The sequence below is a fragment of the Epinephelus moara genome, chromosome 10 (genome assembly GCF_006386435.1).
Source record: "Epinephelus moara isolate mb chromosome 10, YSFRI_EMoa_1.0, whole genome shotgun sequence".
In the NCBI taxonomy this organism is placed as follows: domain Eukaryota; kingdom Metazoa; phylum Chordata; class Actinopteri; order Perciformes; family Serranidae; genus Epinephelus; species Epinephelus moara.
The window spans coordinates 8,024,243-8,040,782 of NC_065515.1; the positions used below are offsets into that span (position 1 = coordinate 8,024,243).

Consider the following 16,540-nt stretch of genomic DNA (forward strand, 5'->3'; position numbering starts at 1 on the left):
AAGTCAAAAAGGGTCTCCTGAGTCAAACTGCAGCAGCCCTCCTAACGGTAATATCCTTTAGTAGATTAGAGTTTGACTACAGATTCCTGAAAATGATCATGCTGATTAAAATAATACACATCCTTTGTTTCTTTCTTCTTCTTTTTTTTTTTTTTTAATATCAAAACTGTACAATGGACAACTGAGTGGTTGCACTGCTACAGGAAGTGACCACATGACCAATGTAAAGACAGTTATGGATTGTGGGGCCAGGTAGGACCTGAGTGAAGAGGTTGTGGTTGTGCATTGTGCAGGGAAACGTATCCCAAAAAGAGTGCTACTGCATGTGTAATAAAATGTATCCAACCAGAAGTCTCCCCCTCTGTTTCCTGAGATAGGAGGTTGAGTTAAGGCCAGAAAAGTGTTTTATGGAGGACATTATGATGTCACAGTGAAGCTGACCTTTGACCTTTTGGATATAAAATGTCATCACTTCGTAATTTTATCCTATTAGACATTTGTGTGAAATTTTGTCATAATCAGCATATGAATTCTTGAGTTAAAATATGTTTTGTGAGGTCACACTGACCTTGACCTTTGACCTCTGATCACCAAATTCAATCTGTTTATTCCTAAATCCAAGTGGACGTTTCTTTTTAATCTCAACAAATTCCCTCACGGTGTTCTTGAGATGTCATGTTCACAAGAATGAGACAGACAAGCTCACAGTGACCATGATCTTTGACCACCAAAATCTAGTCAGTTTATTCTTCAGTCCAAGTGGACGTTTTTGCCAAAATTGAAGAAATTCCCTTGAGGTGTTCTTGAGAAATCTGCGTCACAAGAATGAGACAGACAAGCTCACAGTGACCTTGCCTAATGACCATCTATAACCTCCAAAATCTAGTCAGTTTATTCTTCAGTCCAAGTGGACGTTTTTGCCAAAATTGAAGGAATTCCCTTGAGGTGTTCTTGAGAAATCTGCGTCACAAGAATGAGACAGACAAGCTCACAGTGACCTTGACTAATGACCACCTACGACCACCAAAATTGAGTCAGTTTACTCTTCAGTCCAAGTGGACGTTTGTGCCAAATTTGAAGAAATTCCCTCAAGGTGTTCTTGAGAAATCTGGTTCACAAGAATGAGACAGACAAGCTCACAGTGACCATGCCTAATGACCGCCTATGACCACCAAAATTGAGTCAGTTTACTCTTCAGTCCAAGTGGACGTTTGTGCCAAATTTGAAGACATTCCCTAAAGGTTTTTCTTGAGAAATCTGGTTCACAAGAATGAGACAGACAAGTTCATAGTGACCTTGACTAATGACCGCCTATGACCACCAAAATCTAGTCAGTTTACTCTTCAGTCCAAGTGGACGTTTGTGCCAAATTTGAAGACATTCCCTCAAGGTTTTTCTTGAGAAATCTGGTTCACAAGAATGAGACAGACAAGTTCATAGTGACCTTGACTAATGACCACTTTTGACCACCAAAATCTAGTCACTTTATTCTTCAGTCCAAGTGGACGTTTGTGCCAAATTTGAAGAAATTCCCTCGAGGTGTTCTTGAGAAATCTGGTTCACAAGAATGAGACAGACAAGCTCACACTGACCTTTACTAATGACCACCAAAACCTAGTCACTTTATTCTTCAGTCCAAGTGGACGTTTGTGCCACATGTGAAGAAATTACTTTGAGGTGTTCTTGAGAAATCTGGGTCACAAGAATGAGACAGACAAGCTCACAATGACCTCTACTAATGACCACCTATGACCACCAAAATTGAGTCAGTTTATTTTTCAGTCCAAGTGGACGTTTGTGCCAAATTTGGAAAAATTCCCTTGAGTTTACAAGTTGGGACAGATAGATGTATGGACAACCCTAAAACATAATGCCTCTGGTTATCACCGACGCGAGGGAATTAAAAAAGAGAGCTCAATAGAGAAGTCACCAGCAGCTGTATGTCCTGATCTGACCACGTATCATTTGGTCATCTGTTAAACCTCAGTCTGTTTGTTTGTTTGTTTGTTGTTGTTTTTCCATTGAACTGTTGACAGGCTCAGTAAGAACCAAGCTGTGCAAAACACCTTATATGTCTCACTTTCTTTACCCACTGCTTCTGAGGATTTCTGCATAATAACGGAGGCGGCTGTATACATAATTATATATGTGTAAAAGTCTACTTCTTGTATTTCAACTATTGAGTCATACTGTTAAATCAGCTGGTAGCATGTTTTGTAAAAGTAAAAAAAGGTAACACATACCGTGTTCTGACATATATCCATGTGTCCAATTTAATACAGTAACAAGGTATCAAAGAGGGAAGGAAATCACTTTGAACTTGCAACCTTTTTTTACTCGCCTCCTTTCTTGCAATGCCTCAACAAAAACAACAAATCAAGAAAGTGATGTGTGAAACAAAGAGAAAACAACAAAGTAGTTTCAAACCAAAAAGACTTAATAACAAATCACTGAAAGATGACCATCATTGATTTGAAGTGTTGATGCAGCTGTCAAAAACAAGATCAAATCAGTGTCTATACGTCATGTACAGAGATTAATGTGTATAACTTCATTTTCAAATTACAGTAATTTATTTGTTTTATTTTGTTGGAGGCCACTTGAAAATCGTTCCATCAAGATGCAGCTGATATTGATCAATATCATGATGTTCATTATTATATTGTATTAGTGGACGTTTGTGGCCTTAATACAGTTACAGTGAGAACAACAGAGTAAAAGACTTGGCTGTGGCTGAGGACACAAACATCCAGTATTTCACCATCGCATTCTGAAATCACTTGAAATATTTGAACTATTTATACGCCGCGCTTTTTTCCCCCCCATCCCTCTTTTTGTTTGTGTTTGTTGTTGCTGTGTTCTGATGTTTCTGCTGTTTATTATCCTCAGTCTGACTGATACAGGGTTTACATTCTTTCTCCGGAGCACAGGAGAAAAAAAAAAAGCCCACGCACAATCATCTTTTAATATCTGCTCAAATCCCTGCTCCTCCTGCCGCCTGAATGGTTTCTTACTTTTGATATTTTTCCCTGCTCTTAATGCTGCGATTCAGACACGCGCTGGTGTCTCACACCCACCTGTCCTTTCAATGCAAATGCTTTCATTTCTCGACGCTCAAATGGCTAACAAAATAAAAGATGAATTAAAAAGGAGGAGAAAAAAGCAGAAATGATCTTAGAATGTGTGCGTAAGAGGACTCGATACACGACACCTTGAAGAGAAAATGTCTGTTTCAGTATGTGGTTACATTTTTTGAAGATGGCAAATAATTCTCAGTAGGATGTCACCTTATGTGTGCCGGATTAAACCATTAAAATACTTAAAATAAACTTTCTTAAAAACAAATGATTTGCGTACCATTTTGGAAACAAAAACCTGAACCCTACACACTGCTGACCTCTTTGTATTATCACTCTACTGATTCATTCATAGTGTGAATAAAGACCTCTAATTGCTTTGCCTCCATTGAACTGTAAAATCTTAAGTACATAACAGTCATTTTGAACTGCCTTCAAATTAAAGTTAAATCTACCTTCTTTCTGAGAAATGGTCTCTTTGAAAAATGGTTGATAATGTGTGATTTACAAAAAAAAAAAAAATGTAACAAGGTCGCCGTTTCTGAAAAGACATGTTGTTTCACCTCCACTGTGCTGAGGTGGAGGCAGGAACCTCAATGACAGATACCTCAAAACCGAGGCAACTAAAACTATTTGCATTATTCCTCAAGGGCTGAGTAGAAATGTACATTTTTGTTCTATGTATTTTTATTAATGAGTTAAAGGCTGATATCATATTTTATTACCCATCAGAGTTCCATGACAAACAGTATTTTAACAGTTGTCCATCTCCTGGTACTTTTAGACCTCCTAAAACAGCTGGGCGCTGTGGTTTTCAACAACAGATCCAGACTATCTGTCAAATCACAACATGGATTCACCTTCTGACATCAAAGCAAAAACACAGAATCTACTGTAGTCAGATATGAAGACAGAACGGACCGCACAAAAGAGCGTCCACTGCAGGAAGAGTAGGAGAATGTTTGCTAAGGAGTCTTCCACATGGACAGAGGACGTGAGCCTCCTAAACATATATGACTGCAGTCTTTTCAGGGTGTCTACAGGTATCAGACAGTTATATTTAATGTTTTTAGGACACTTTTTTAACCAAATTTAGGACAGATTTTTGGTCAAACCATGTTTTACCTATTTAAGCATTGCAGGTAAGTAGTATAAGTCAATCTACATTTTGCCAATGGGTAAGTGCAAGTAAAAAGTATAATGACAGTATTACAGTTTTAGGTTTATAACATTAGAAATGTGGACTTTTCCATAGAAAGGCTTCACTCATTTTCACAAAAAGAAATTTAAAAATGGATAAATAAAAATTAGATAAAATGTTTGTAGTAAAAACATCTAAGACTACTTTAAGACCTCATTATTGTAACATTGAATTTAACTGAATTTGACTTTTTAAGGACCTGTAGACACCCTGCTCTTCTGTGTTCAAAATGTTAATTCATCTTCTGATCACGACTCAATAAATCATGATGCAGTTCAGTAGCGTTATTTAGGCTCAAAGTCTCAATAAGCATCATTTCAGCTCCGTCTTTTGACACTTCAGATCTGTTTTTCACCTGCAGAATATCTACAAATGCACAAGTTATAAACACACTGTACAGACTTCTAGTGCAAAATATATTAATTCAAGTCCTATTTAACGAATTAATTTAGTTTGAATGACAATCTTTGTGAGGCTTTACTGGTTCAAGGTTCCTGTAGCTTAAGGAAAGTCAGATTTCAGACTTGTTAAGACTTTTTACTAATCCCACTGAGAATGAAATACAATTTTAGAATAACCAAAATCAAGGTAAAAAAAAAAAAATCACGAACTGACATCATTTACTTAAGGTTAGGGACAATTTTGCCCAGATGACTGTTGTAACAAAATCATGCATGGCAGAGACCAGGTTAGAAGAGAAGTGGGAAATGCCCAGGAGTTTTGGCAAGTTTTTTTTTTTTTGGCAAATTTGTGTTTCTCAGTCTGCATGTTAGATTCCACTGCTTTGGTTCCCATCGTGCTGAGGTTGAAAAACGTTTTGCATAAAAAACACAAAACACCTCATGTGCTTTGCCCCGTAGTGGTTTCAAAAATTTTGCGAAACATTGGTCCAACAGACAGTTTTTGTAGAACTTGCACTTCCCCATGTCGTTGTACAGTGACAGCTAGCTGGCAGACTGTGGATCCTCAGCTCAGAGCATCTGACCAGAAACAAAATGTGGTTGTTGTTGGTTCCACGATCCTGATGTGTGTGACGTTAATGTGACCTTCAATGAATCACTTAAGAAAAATAGTCGTTGCCAATTATTTTTGAGATTTTACAATGCAACATCAAGAAAATAAAGATTCATTAAATCCTACTTTCCATGTCTGAGAATGTTTAAGACTTTTGAAAGACTGATTTAAGATATTTTAATACCAATAAAGGCCTTAATTTTAAATTAATGAACTGAATGCCTTTCAAACTTTTTTTTCCTGTAGTACACTAGGGGTGGGCGATATGGTCCCAAAATAATATCACCATATTTCAGAGTATTTTTGCAGTAATTATATTCTTGATGATATGACAAATTTGAAAAAAAAAAAAGTTATTGTTAATTTACCAAATATATAAAAATGATCTCTCATTTCTTTAGTTCGTGAACAACAACAGTAACTCAGAGTGAGATTCAGATTCTGTATACAATATCAATAGTTAAGAAAATAAAATCTACCACATATTACACATTTAAACAGCTCCCAAATACAAAAAATGTCCCCTGGGATCTATATATATAAATCAACAGGTGATTTCCTTCTTTTAGGAAAATCCTAAATGATTGAGTTGTTTTTTTCCCCACCTGGATCTTTATGCTCTGCCATTTCCCCTCTAATCATCACACTGTAACCTGTGACAGGCTGTTATGATACCACAACTATCGCACATTCACATATATGGAGTTTTTTGTCAAGGCGTGAACATCACTTAGGTTTACATTACCAAAGGTTTATGACAAAATCACTTGACGACACCGACTCTTGTGTGCGCAAGGTGAGAGAGGAGAGGGAGAGATGCTATGCTGCTGCCAGAGGAGCCGCTGAATGAGTTCCCTCTGAGCGGTAAGTCACTAAAAGAGTCTGAGAAGTCCAGGGCTGTTCATTAAACATTCAGGACGCCACAGTTTATTCCACACTACTGAAGCTGTTCCTCTTTTTGCTTTCAGCCATGCTGGTTGTTGCCGTGGGTAACAGTATGATGTCAATGTGTCAACAAGTCGAAATATCACGAGTATCAGGATATACATTTTTTTCTGATATTAAAAATGATACCAGTATTATCTTGAACGAGATGATATGGCACACCCCCATAGTACAGTCATCAAATGCCATTAAAATAAAGGTTATAATCTAAATGTTTTGACTTTCAGATGTGTCCAGTGTCGTGTTCACATTAATGTGTTATCTCTACAATAAAAAAGATGAGCTGAGAAGATACAGATACACTCAGCCTGGGCTGATAATGAACATTTACACGTATATTTTAATTATAATTCTACCCTTCACATGAGGATGAAACACTGTGAGAGAGTATAGTTCACTCACTTCATTCCCACACTGGAGAAAGTTTGTCTCCTGTAGCTCCTGTAAGTGATAAAGTGCTCACTGTTGTGATTCATGTCAGGGATTAAGTGGTTCTACCAACACCGCCCACCGTTGCTCAAAGAGTTACAGTCTACGTGGTCATGTGACCGACTTCCTGTTTGATTTTGGCATGCAATGCAGGTTTGGAATATCCTTTTTTGGTGTAAAGTCGAACTCCATCTGCACAGCATTAATAGTACTTATGAAACGAGGCCTTGTTTTGATATCCATATAATGTGATCTTGTCTCCTTCCCTTTACATGCAGACGTGCTGAAGGCATTGCAGCTTTCAGTTTAATATACTGCCTGTAAATATTTTGTATGAACTGTCTTTTTTGCATCTGTTTTCTATCGAGCAGTGTTGGAGACGATCCTCGCGTGCAGCAGTGACAGGGTACACCTACTGTGGGGCAATTTGTCAGTGTATCACAGGCGGACGAACGCATTCACAACTTCAGAGTTTCCATTTCAGCCTGCGTGTCTCAGGACTGTGGGAGGAAACCAGAGCGCCCACACAAACACGATATATGCAGCACATACCATATGTTTAGAATCTGAACTTTGCTGTAAACATATTCTGACTCAACAGATGTGGCCCCGTTGTATCACAGACTCCTGAGATGTCCTGAGCTGGCACTGCGCACCATCGTGTGGGGAGAGCTCTGATGATGTGAGACTAAACATGACATGCTTTTTTGCTTATTTAACTTTGACTTAGTGTTCTGTTATCTCCTGCAACTTAATAAGCTAAATTATGCATTTGCTTACCGTTCATCTGTATCATCTTTGATGTGTTCAGTGATAAAAACTAAAAGTCCCTCCCTCGTGCTCGTGACTGAACACAAGAAGACATGTACACACACACATATACACACAATAGATTGATATGAGTGAGGCATATGGCACAGGTCGAAAGTACACATGCACTTGTGGAAAAAAAAAAAGTCTGCGTCAGTATTGAAGCCTCATGAAAGGAAAGTCAATTCTGATTGCTGGGGCAGTTACGAGATGACTCACAAAGCTGTGACACCGTGTTTAACAGTTTGCTTTATGGGGGCACGGCAGTCGGGCTGTCTTCTCACAGCTGTTCCGCTGCACTTTTACAGCTGTCATTGAGGAACTGCTGCAGGTGTTTCTGCTGCATTAATCTTTCATATCCACCAAGGAAACTATCAAACAAAACCATCCAAAGAGGACCACAGAGAGCACAGAATTCAAACATAAAATGGCAGGGTTCAGAGATTTTTTTGGGGGGGAAAGCATGACATGCTTTCTAGAAAATCTTTGTGGCTGGGAGACTGAACGCATGTTGAAAACATACACAAAACTGCAGAACTTGATCTGGCAGTGTTCAAGATCTTCTGCTTACAAAGAGCTGCTGTGGCTTCAATAGCTTCTTTCTTTTGCCTTTCTTAACAGACAAATACACAAAGATCTACGGGTCGCAGACTCAAGTGTTTAATATTTTATATTGGAAAATGTTCACCTTCTGAAAATGTGAGGTGAGTAACAGAGGAATTACTCAGTAAAAGTTCAGTAAAAGATATGAATCTAAAACTTACCTGTGCAGCAGTTGGGCACTGTAGTTTTTAGAAAACGTCAGGTAAACAGGAGTAAATATCAGAGCTGGGTCGATTTCCTGTTTTGGTCGAATTTAAACCAGTTTGAATTACTGCAAACCAGCTGAATCAGCACTTGTCATTATGACACGTTCTGGCAAATTAAAAAGTAGCTGACATCAGCAACCTATGCTAATGGCGTCATAGCGCTAAATCCAACTTGTATTGCGTTAGTATTAAGTAACATGACAACGTGATTCACCTCATATTATGTTTATTATTTTCTTGAACTGAAACTGTACCAATATGGCAAGAGAGTTAATTTTTTGAAACATCAGTTTGTAATCACTGCATCTACAATAACTCAACAATTAGCCACTTTGTTAGCATGCAGGTTGCAGTAACATGGGCCATAATAGCTCCAAAAAAAAAAAGAATACGGCTCAGCTTGAGTAAGCTCATTATTTGTGACATGCCAGTTTCCTTTGGCATATCTTTATCTTTATCTCTCAAATTTGAAACTACTCCAGCTGCTAGACTTTCATGCTAACCGATCTGTAAGCCTATCACAGATGGTCAAACTGCTGTAGTCACAAAACTAGGCCTATCACTTAGTTTAAATGTCCTTGTCTGAGAATAACTCGAAATTAATGTTAAAGCATAATGAATTATGTTTGATTACTGTTTGTTCATTTATGGGCTGTTTGGGATTTTTGGGGTAACACCAGGGCTAGCACATGTGCTCCTAAGTTGAATAAGTAAGGAGCTCACAAAGAACTTTAGGGGCACAATGTAAATTGATCAAATAATGTGTTTTCCGTAATAAACGTGATGCAAATAGACATTTACAAGCAAAATTATTTAATGAATTTGTATACAAAATGTACAGAAAGGTAAAATCATCAAGTTTTGAAAAAGTATTGCAATTTAATTTTGTCTTTAATGTTATTATCTTATATATATTATCTTTGCAATATGATTATCTTATATAATGTTATTACTATCCTAAAACATTCTCCAGGTCCTCTGAAACTCTGCAGGACTTATTTCCACCCTGCCCAGCAGCGGTACCGTGGCGAACGGTCCCTAACTGCGGGGAGAACGGAGCAGGCTTCCCCGGAGGTCCGCCGCTTTTCCCGGTCCCTCTTCTCCGCCACACTTTGACTTATTTCCACCCAGCCGACAGCCTGGCCGTGGAGAACGGTCCCTAACTGCGGGGAGAACGGAGCAGGCTTCCCCGGAGGTCCGCCGCTTAACCCGGTCCGTCTCCTCCACACTTTGACTTATTTCCATGCTGCCCAGCAGCGGTAGCTTGGAGAACGGTCCCTAACTGTGGGGAGAACGGAGCAGGCTTCCCCGGAGGTCTGCCGCTTAACCCGGTCCGTCTCCTCCGCCACACTTTGACTTATTTCCACCCTGCCGACAGTGGGACTTACATTCATTGTGCCGACAGTGGCTTGGAAAACCGCCCATAACCGTGTCACACGGGGAAGAGAGAAGGCGGCTGGAGTTCTTCCAACATTTGCGGATAGATTATCATATTTTTTTATTGGCAAAAACATAGGCTGCTTCGGCTGATTTTTTTTATGCGCACATGTGCCCCTAAATATTTTTTACAGTTCACACACACCTATTTTTAGTCGCAAATCGAGTGAAACACTCGCACTGTCAAGCGCTGAACACTATATAAAAACAGAGCATTCCATTACGCTCGCAGCTTGGAGGCATTTGGGTCGGCCCTAATTTGTATACAGTTCCAGATATCTGAACGTTGGACGACACCAGATTCAGAATTCTTGTTTCATTTTGTTTACACATGAATGCCAGAGGTTTTTACAGAGGCAACTTTAGATATTTCTTTTCATCACTGAATGAATCAGAACACTACTGTCAACAGACATGAAATAATCAATTTTCGCCATGTTTTAGGAATAAAATGTTCTATATATCAGGCTATAAATAATTCATTCTAAAAACCTCCAGAATATAGATAGGAGTGACACTGGAAAGTGTGGTGTATGTAAGGGCTACTGAAGTGGAGATTTTTGGCACAGAGTATGAGACAAAAATAATTGAAGAAGTGTAATGTAAAAGGGTAAAAATTTTAACCAATATCACCATGACACTTACCCAGCTGATTACTGACATCTAAGGTCAAGTGTGTACAATTAAGTGGTAACTAGTCGTGAGGCTGCAGATTGTGACCAACTGAAACTTCGCCCATGTGCCAAGTGTACAGGAGAACTATGGTGGCCAACGTGAAAACAAGAACGGTCACATATATGGAGCCAGGGTTTGGTTTGTTCATTTTGGGCTACTGTAGTAACATGGCAGTGCAACAAGGAGAAGGACCAATAAACACCCCTAAATCCAACACACTGGACCTTTAAGAAAACTAATTTTTTTCATATAACAAGTTTTCTAAGAATAGAATATGCAAATATCTAATAAAAATGTGCTTTTTGTGTACATTTCCTGATCAGAAATCTGAACTAAAATATATCTTAATGTATATTTTGGATGTTTTCTTTCCTCTAGTCTAAAGGAGACATAGTGTGGAAGAAAAATAGCCCAAAATCTGTGCATGAAAAAAAATGATTTGACCTATAGTGTCTCCCCTAGACAAAAAAAAAGCAAATCTGCTGGTTTGCTTTTACACAACAGTCCTGGAAAAAAAAACACACACTACAGGGTGTCCAATGCTGTCCGTAATACTTCATATGTTCCTATGTATATTTGAGGTTATGAGAAAAGGTGAACTAAGATTTAAAAGGCAATTATGCTGCTTTTCTCCCACCTTGTGCTTCGTCCCATGAGTAGAGTTCAGTTAAAACTACACAGCCCCTGGTTCACTAGCCACCGATCAAAACATCACTTCAAAAAGACACTGCAGAGATGAATATGGAGATACACTTTGGCTGGCAGATTTTTCAAACCAAACAGAGGGGTGGGAGGCAACTGGGATTAGCACTCACGCTTCGTGACGCAACGTGCGGAGGATCGGCCATGCGGATGAAAACGCTTTAAAAATTAAAGGTTCCCATCTGCAAGAGGTTGCTGCCGAGTCTTCCCAGCATCGGACTCGCTCTGCTTTAGAGTGCTGGTTGAATGGCTGAACAGGTTAATGCGACATTACACAAACAAGAGCTCGCTCCCCACGTTCCGCCGTTTGGAAACAGGGAAGAGCAGAGAGTTCAAGTGGTCATTATGGATCTCGAAATGTTTTGTGCAGAAGGGTAAATATTTGAAAGTGCCGGAAGTCTGACACCATGCGATGTGTTGACATATTAATAAAAGCAAAAGGCTGTTTTGGACCTCTTTCAAGTGTTGAAAATTTAATGCAGGAAGCGTAACACCAGTGTCAAGGCATCAGAGGACTGGGCAAGTCAAACATCATGTTCTGAAACATAGCCACTGCAAACAGCACAGTGACATGACAAGATCGTCTCAACACCAGCTCAGGAGCACAGAATGGGATTTTTTCTAACTGATGCTGCTAATTTAGAGACGTTTCTGTTTCATTTCTGTGGCCTTTTATTTATTGCGGGCCAATAGTTATTTTAAAAAATGCAAATAATGAAACATATTGATAATTACACATTGACACAATACTGATATATGTAACACAAGTACTGATAGGTGGCATTTTGCTATAATTATCTGCATGTTGGCAGCTGTTCTTTATCACACAATGACCTAGAAATGATCCACTTGACAAATGTAGGATTTTAGTGCATGTCAATGTGAGAAAGTAAAGAAAAATGCACTTCTTTATCCCTTTAATTCTCTGTGCGTAAATGTGAGACAGTAATTTATTTTACTTATCCCTATAAAACATGTTGCGTATGGATTAAGTAAAGTAAAACATCACTGATAAGTCCCAACACACTGAGAGGTCTTGGTAAGTACCCAAAGGGATCAAAGAAAGAGGACATTACAATTTTGCATATGTTTCACCCCTATGAGGCATCAGATAGCATCTTTTTTAATGATCAGTGTCTGACAGGCTTCAGTCAAAGCCAGCACCTCTAAATAAAACAGGTTTGTCACAGCTGTGCAACAAGACATGTCAAGAAGCCGATTACAGACTGCTGTCTCCCTGTAATAAAAACTTTTGCAGCTGGAAAATAATTTAATCCATAATTTGTGTTTTTAGAATATTAATCTCTTTTGGCTAAACGACGCTTGTAGGGCTGCGAATGGTGATAATTTTTATTACTGATTAAAGTGCAGTGCCTTTTGGAGTTTTTGAGCACATGTAGCATCATGTTTTTAAAGTCGGCCCCCCTTTATTTTTTGTACTATGCACGAATGCCTTCGTTTTTTATGTTATTTCACTGATTTAAAGTTGATGTCAGTTATGTGCAAAGAGGCTTGCGATGCACCTGCAAAAAGAAAATGAAAAAGACTGCTAGCAAGCAAATATGGATATGAACAATGTCTGATTTAAAACATTTTCAAAATGGTCTTGCAACTGTTAAATGTTCAACACTAAGGTCCTGTTTATAGGACAACCATTTCAACCGAAAACGGTGGCCAAGCATTTACACGACAGCAGCGTTTTGGGTGCCTGAAAACGGGTTCCAGAGTGCATTTTTTTCCACTGTCTCCGTTGTCATGTAAACTTGCAATATGCAGTTCCTCTGAAAACGGAGACATTTCGCGCATGCGCATTACGGTCCCAGTCACTAGGCATGCGCGAGAAAGTCAACCATCACAACAATGGCGGACTCCCGAGCTCTGCTTGTGCTGCTCATTCTTTTGAATTTATCAACGCTTCTCCAGCAAAGTGTAGATTTACTGTAGCAACTCCACCTCATCGTCCATCCAGACAAACGTTCCTGCGATTGCCATTTTGTTTGCTTATACATCACCGCTCTGTAGAAGGAAGCGCATGTGAGCAGACGTGTGTTGTTTTATTACAAAGTTACACCACCAGCTACTGGCCTGGAATGTACTACAGCATTTATGGTAATTTTTGCGGATCCGTGTGCACAGCAATTGTTATCAAAACATTGTCGTCTGAACGCAGAACTTTTTTCAAAATGAAAATGAGAAACAATTCCATTTTAAGCTGATTTGGCCTAAGGCTGTGTATCGGGCAAGAACCTGGCGATTCGATATGTATCACGATACAGCGGTTACAATTCAGTGTATTGTGACATACTGTAAGCAAGGCGATATATATTGCAATTTTTTTTATTTTATTTTTTTTTTCAGTACAGTGTTTTTAAGAATAAATACAGTATCACATATTCATTATAATATCATAATATTGTGACAGTCAGGCAGAGCAATATTTTCTCATAACCCTATCAACACATTTGTTAGACTTTAACGATTCACATCATGCATTTTTTATACAGTTACACTGAATGTAAACATTACTTTGTTTGTTTACAAGACATCTCTACAAGGCACCTTTCACCAATGAATCTGTCAGACTGTAAAATGTAAAAAGTTTGAGAAAATAATTATAAATTTCCAAAATCCAAGTTGAAATGTCTTGTCTAGTCACAAATAGTCCAAATCTCACAAAAATTCATCTTGCAATGATTTAAATCGGAGAAAAACAGTAAGTCCTTACAATTAAAACTATTTATTAGCAAATTAATTGGCAAAATAGTTGCCATTTATTTTCTGCCAATCGACTAATAAATTAATAGACTTGTTTGATTTTCAGTACTACATATTTATTTTCTATTACTTCATTTATTTGGGTTTTTGTTACTTTGTGTTTTGATATTTAATTAAGTTAACTTAAACTTAAATTAAGTTTTATTCATTAATTAATTTATTTTAGATATTTATTACTTTGACTTAGATGCTTAGTTCAACATGAAGACAAAGACTGTTCATTTCCAACAGTGTCAAAAATGAGGGGTGATATCGGCCAAGTAATCGGCAATCTTCTTTTTTCTTGCTCCATACTGTCGACCTTTGACTTCCTTTCAAAATAAGGCCCAGTATTGGTTTGTGTACCACTGTCAACATGTAAGTATTAATTATCAGATAATAATTAAAGGGACATTTTATTTGTGCTTGAGATATAACAGCTTTAATATAATGCTCACAGAAATCTCAAAGAACATTCTGTGAGTGCATCTGGAGGCTATGTTATCTTTGTCATGGTCTGATTTTGTCCCACAGTCCTTTATTTGCTGATCACTGGTCTTCAACATTTCATCATGGGAAGAACAGGAGCGGTCACAAAGAAGTGAAACCAGTGAAGTTACAGTCACAGAAAGGTCTGACCTAACTGTGAGGGGGAAAAAAGGTCGACCAGAGTCTTGATACATTACAGTGAAGCAACTCCACCTTTAACACAAACAACAATTCGCCCTGTTTCAACACTCCTGTCTCGCAGTCACTTGCTGTAAGTCAATCCTTTTGCACCTGCACTGGCCACTTAACACAAACCAGCCATGACAACACGGGGTGAGAAAGCTAGCAGGCAAAATCACCTTTTTGTTGTGTCAAAGCAGGTGTGCTCAGAGCTTTGTGAAGAAGAGGGTCTCAATCACAACTCATCGTGTTTACGCCCAGACAGAAACCCCACCAGAGAGAGAGGGAGAGGGCTGATTCCAGTTTGACAGAAGCGGACGGGCAGTGAGTTCCCCAGAGAGGAGAGAACAAACTTGTTGGGCAAGTTGCAGCAACGGACATCAACGGTTACTCATCTACTTCTACATCAGCAGTGCAACAGTGTTGTCTTTGTTTCAGATCTACCAACAAAAGGCAGTTTCATGAACACATTATCAGGAGCTTTAATTGTTTTGGACGAGAGGCATCACTGAACTGTCAGCGTGTGGGTTTTAAATTGCAAATTATTCTTAACATCACCGGGGGGAACAGTGTGACAACGTGGTTTTACAGCTACGGTCTACCTGACGAGCACTCCATTTGTTAAAGGCCAGAAAATTTCAGACCTATTTATACGAGGAGCTATCAGACAGCCCGTGTAAAGCCCCTCATAATTAGGCTAATTACACAGAGGGATAATATGAAGGTTAATCAAATGATAAACATTGCAAATACCGATTTGTTTTCCCCATTAGCTATTGTGAAGACCCCAACCAGTTGATAACCATTACAAATGAGATTTGGAGCTGTGACTACTACAAAGAGTAAAAACCCCACCCCCACCCCCATCACCACCACCCCGCTCCACCTCCCTGAGCAAAGCAGAAGAAAAAACAAAACAGGATAACGGGTTAGAAATGAAAAGGCAGCTGCACTGCTTTCATTTAACTGTTTAGACATCATGAGAAATGTATTCTCAAGTTGAAAATAGCTTCAAGGTGTAAAATAACTCTGCTACTGTACATACTTACATTCATTACAGAAGCCATTATAAGCTGTAGGTGTTCAGTGTGCTATTTTCAGATCTCTCTCTTAGCTCAAGATATGATTTCAGACAATCATAGACCTTCCAGTCTCTAATTTAAATCAGTGTTTCATTCTTTTTTAATGTGTATTTATGTGTAAGCATGTGTATGTATGAAGGAATGTGTTGATGGATTATTGAACGGGCAGCTGGGCACAAGACAAAGGAGCAGGAGGCCGCACAGGACCACAAAGACTCAAAGCAACGTCAACCACAAAGAGACACAAAATAACTACAAAGACATACAAAATGATGGAAAGAGATGCAAAATTACAACAAGGAGAAAGAAAACGACCACAAAGACACAAAATGACTACAAAAAGATGCAAAGCGACAACTAAGAGACACAAAATGACCACAAAGACACAAAGTGACTACAAAGAGACACAAAACAATAAAGAGATGCAAAATAACCAGAAGGAGAAATGAATGACCACAAGGCCACAAAATGAACAAAAGGAGATGCATAGCGACTACAAAGATACACAAAATGACCACAGGGGATTACTACAGAGATGCAAAACCACTACAAAGAAATGCAACATTAAAGAGGTGCAAAATTACAACAAACATGCAAAATGACAACAAAGAGACAAGAGATAACAACAAAGACATACACAAACACCACAAAGAGACACAAAATGACCACAGAAGAAACACAAAATAACTACAAAGAGACACGAGACAACAACAAAGAGATGCAAAACAACCACAACAAGACACAGAATGACCACAAAGAGACACAAAATAACTACAGAGACACAAGACAACAACAACGAGATGCAAAATGACCACAAGGAGACACAAAATGACCACAAAGCGACACAAAATAACTACAGAGACACAAGACAACAACAAAGAGATGCAAAACAACCACAACAAGACACAAAATGACCACAAAGAGACACAAAATAAC

The 16,540-nt window shown here is 38.6% G+C and overlaps 1 protein-coding gene across 5 annotated transcripts in view; it reads right to left on the minus strand.

Moving 5' to 3' along the window:
* lpp (LIM domain containing preferred translocation partner in lipoma) overlaps positions 1–16,540 on the minus strand; it is a 242,475-nt gene that overhangs the window by 163,662 nt on the left and 62,273 nt on the right. The window lies entirely within an intron of this gene.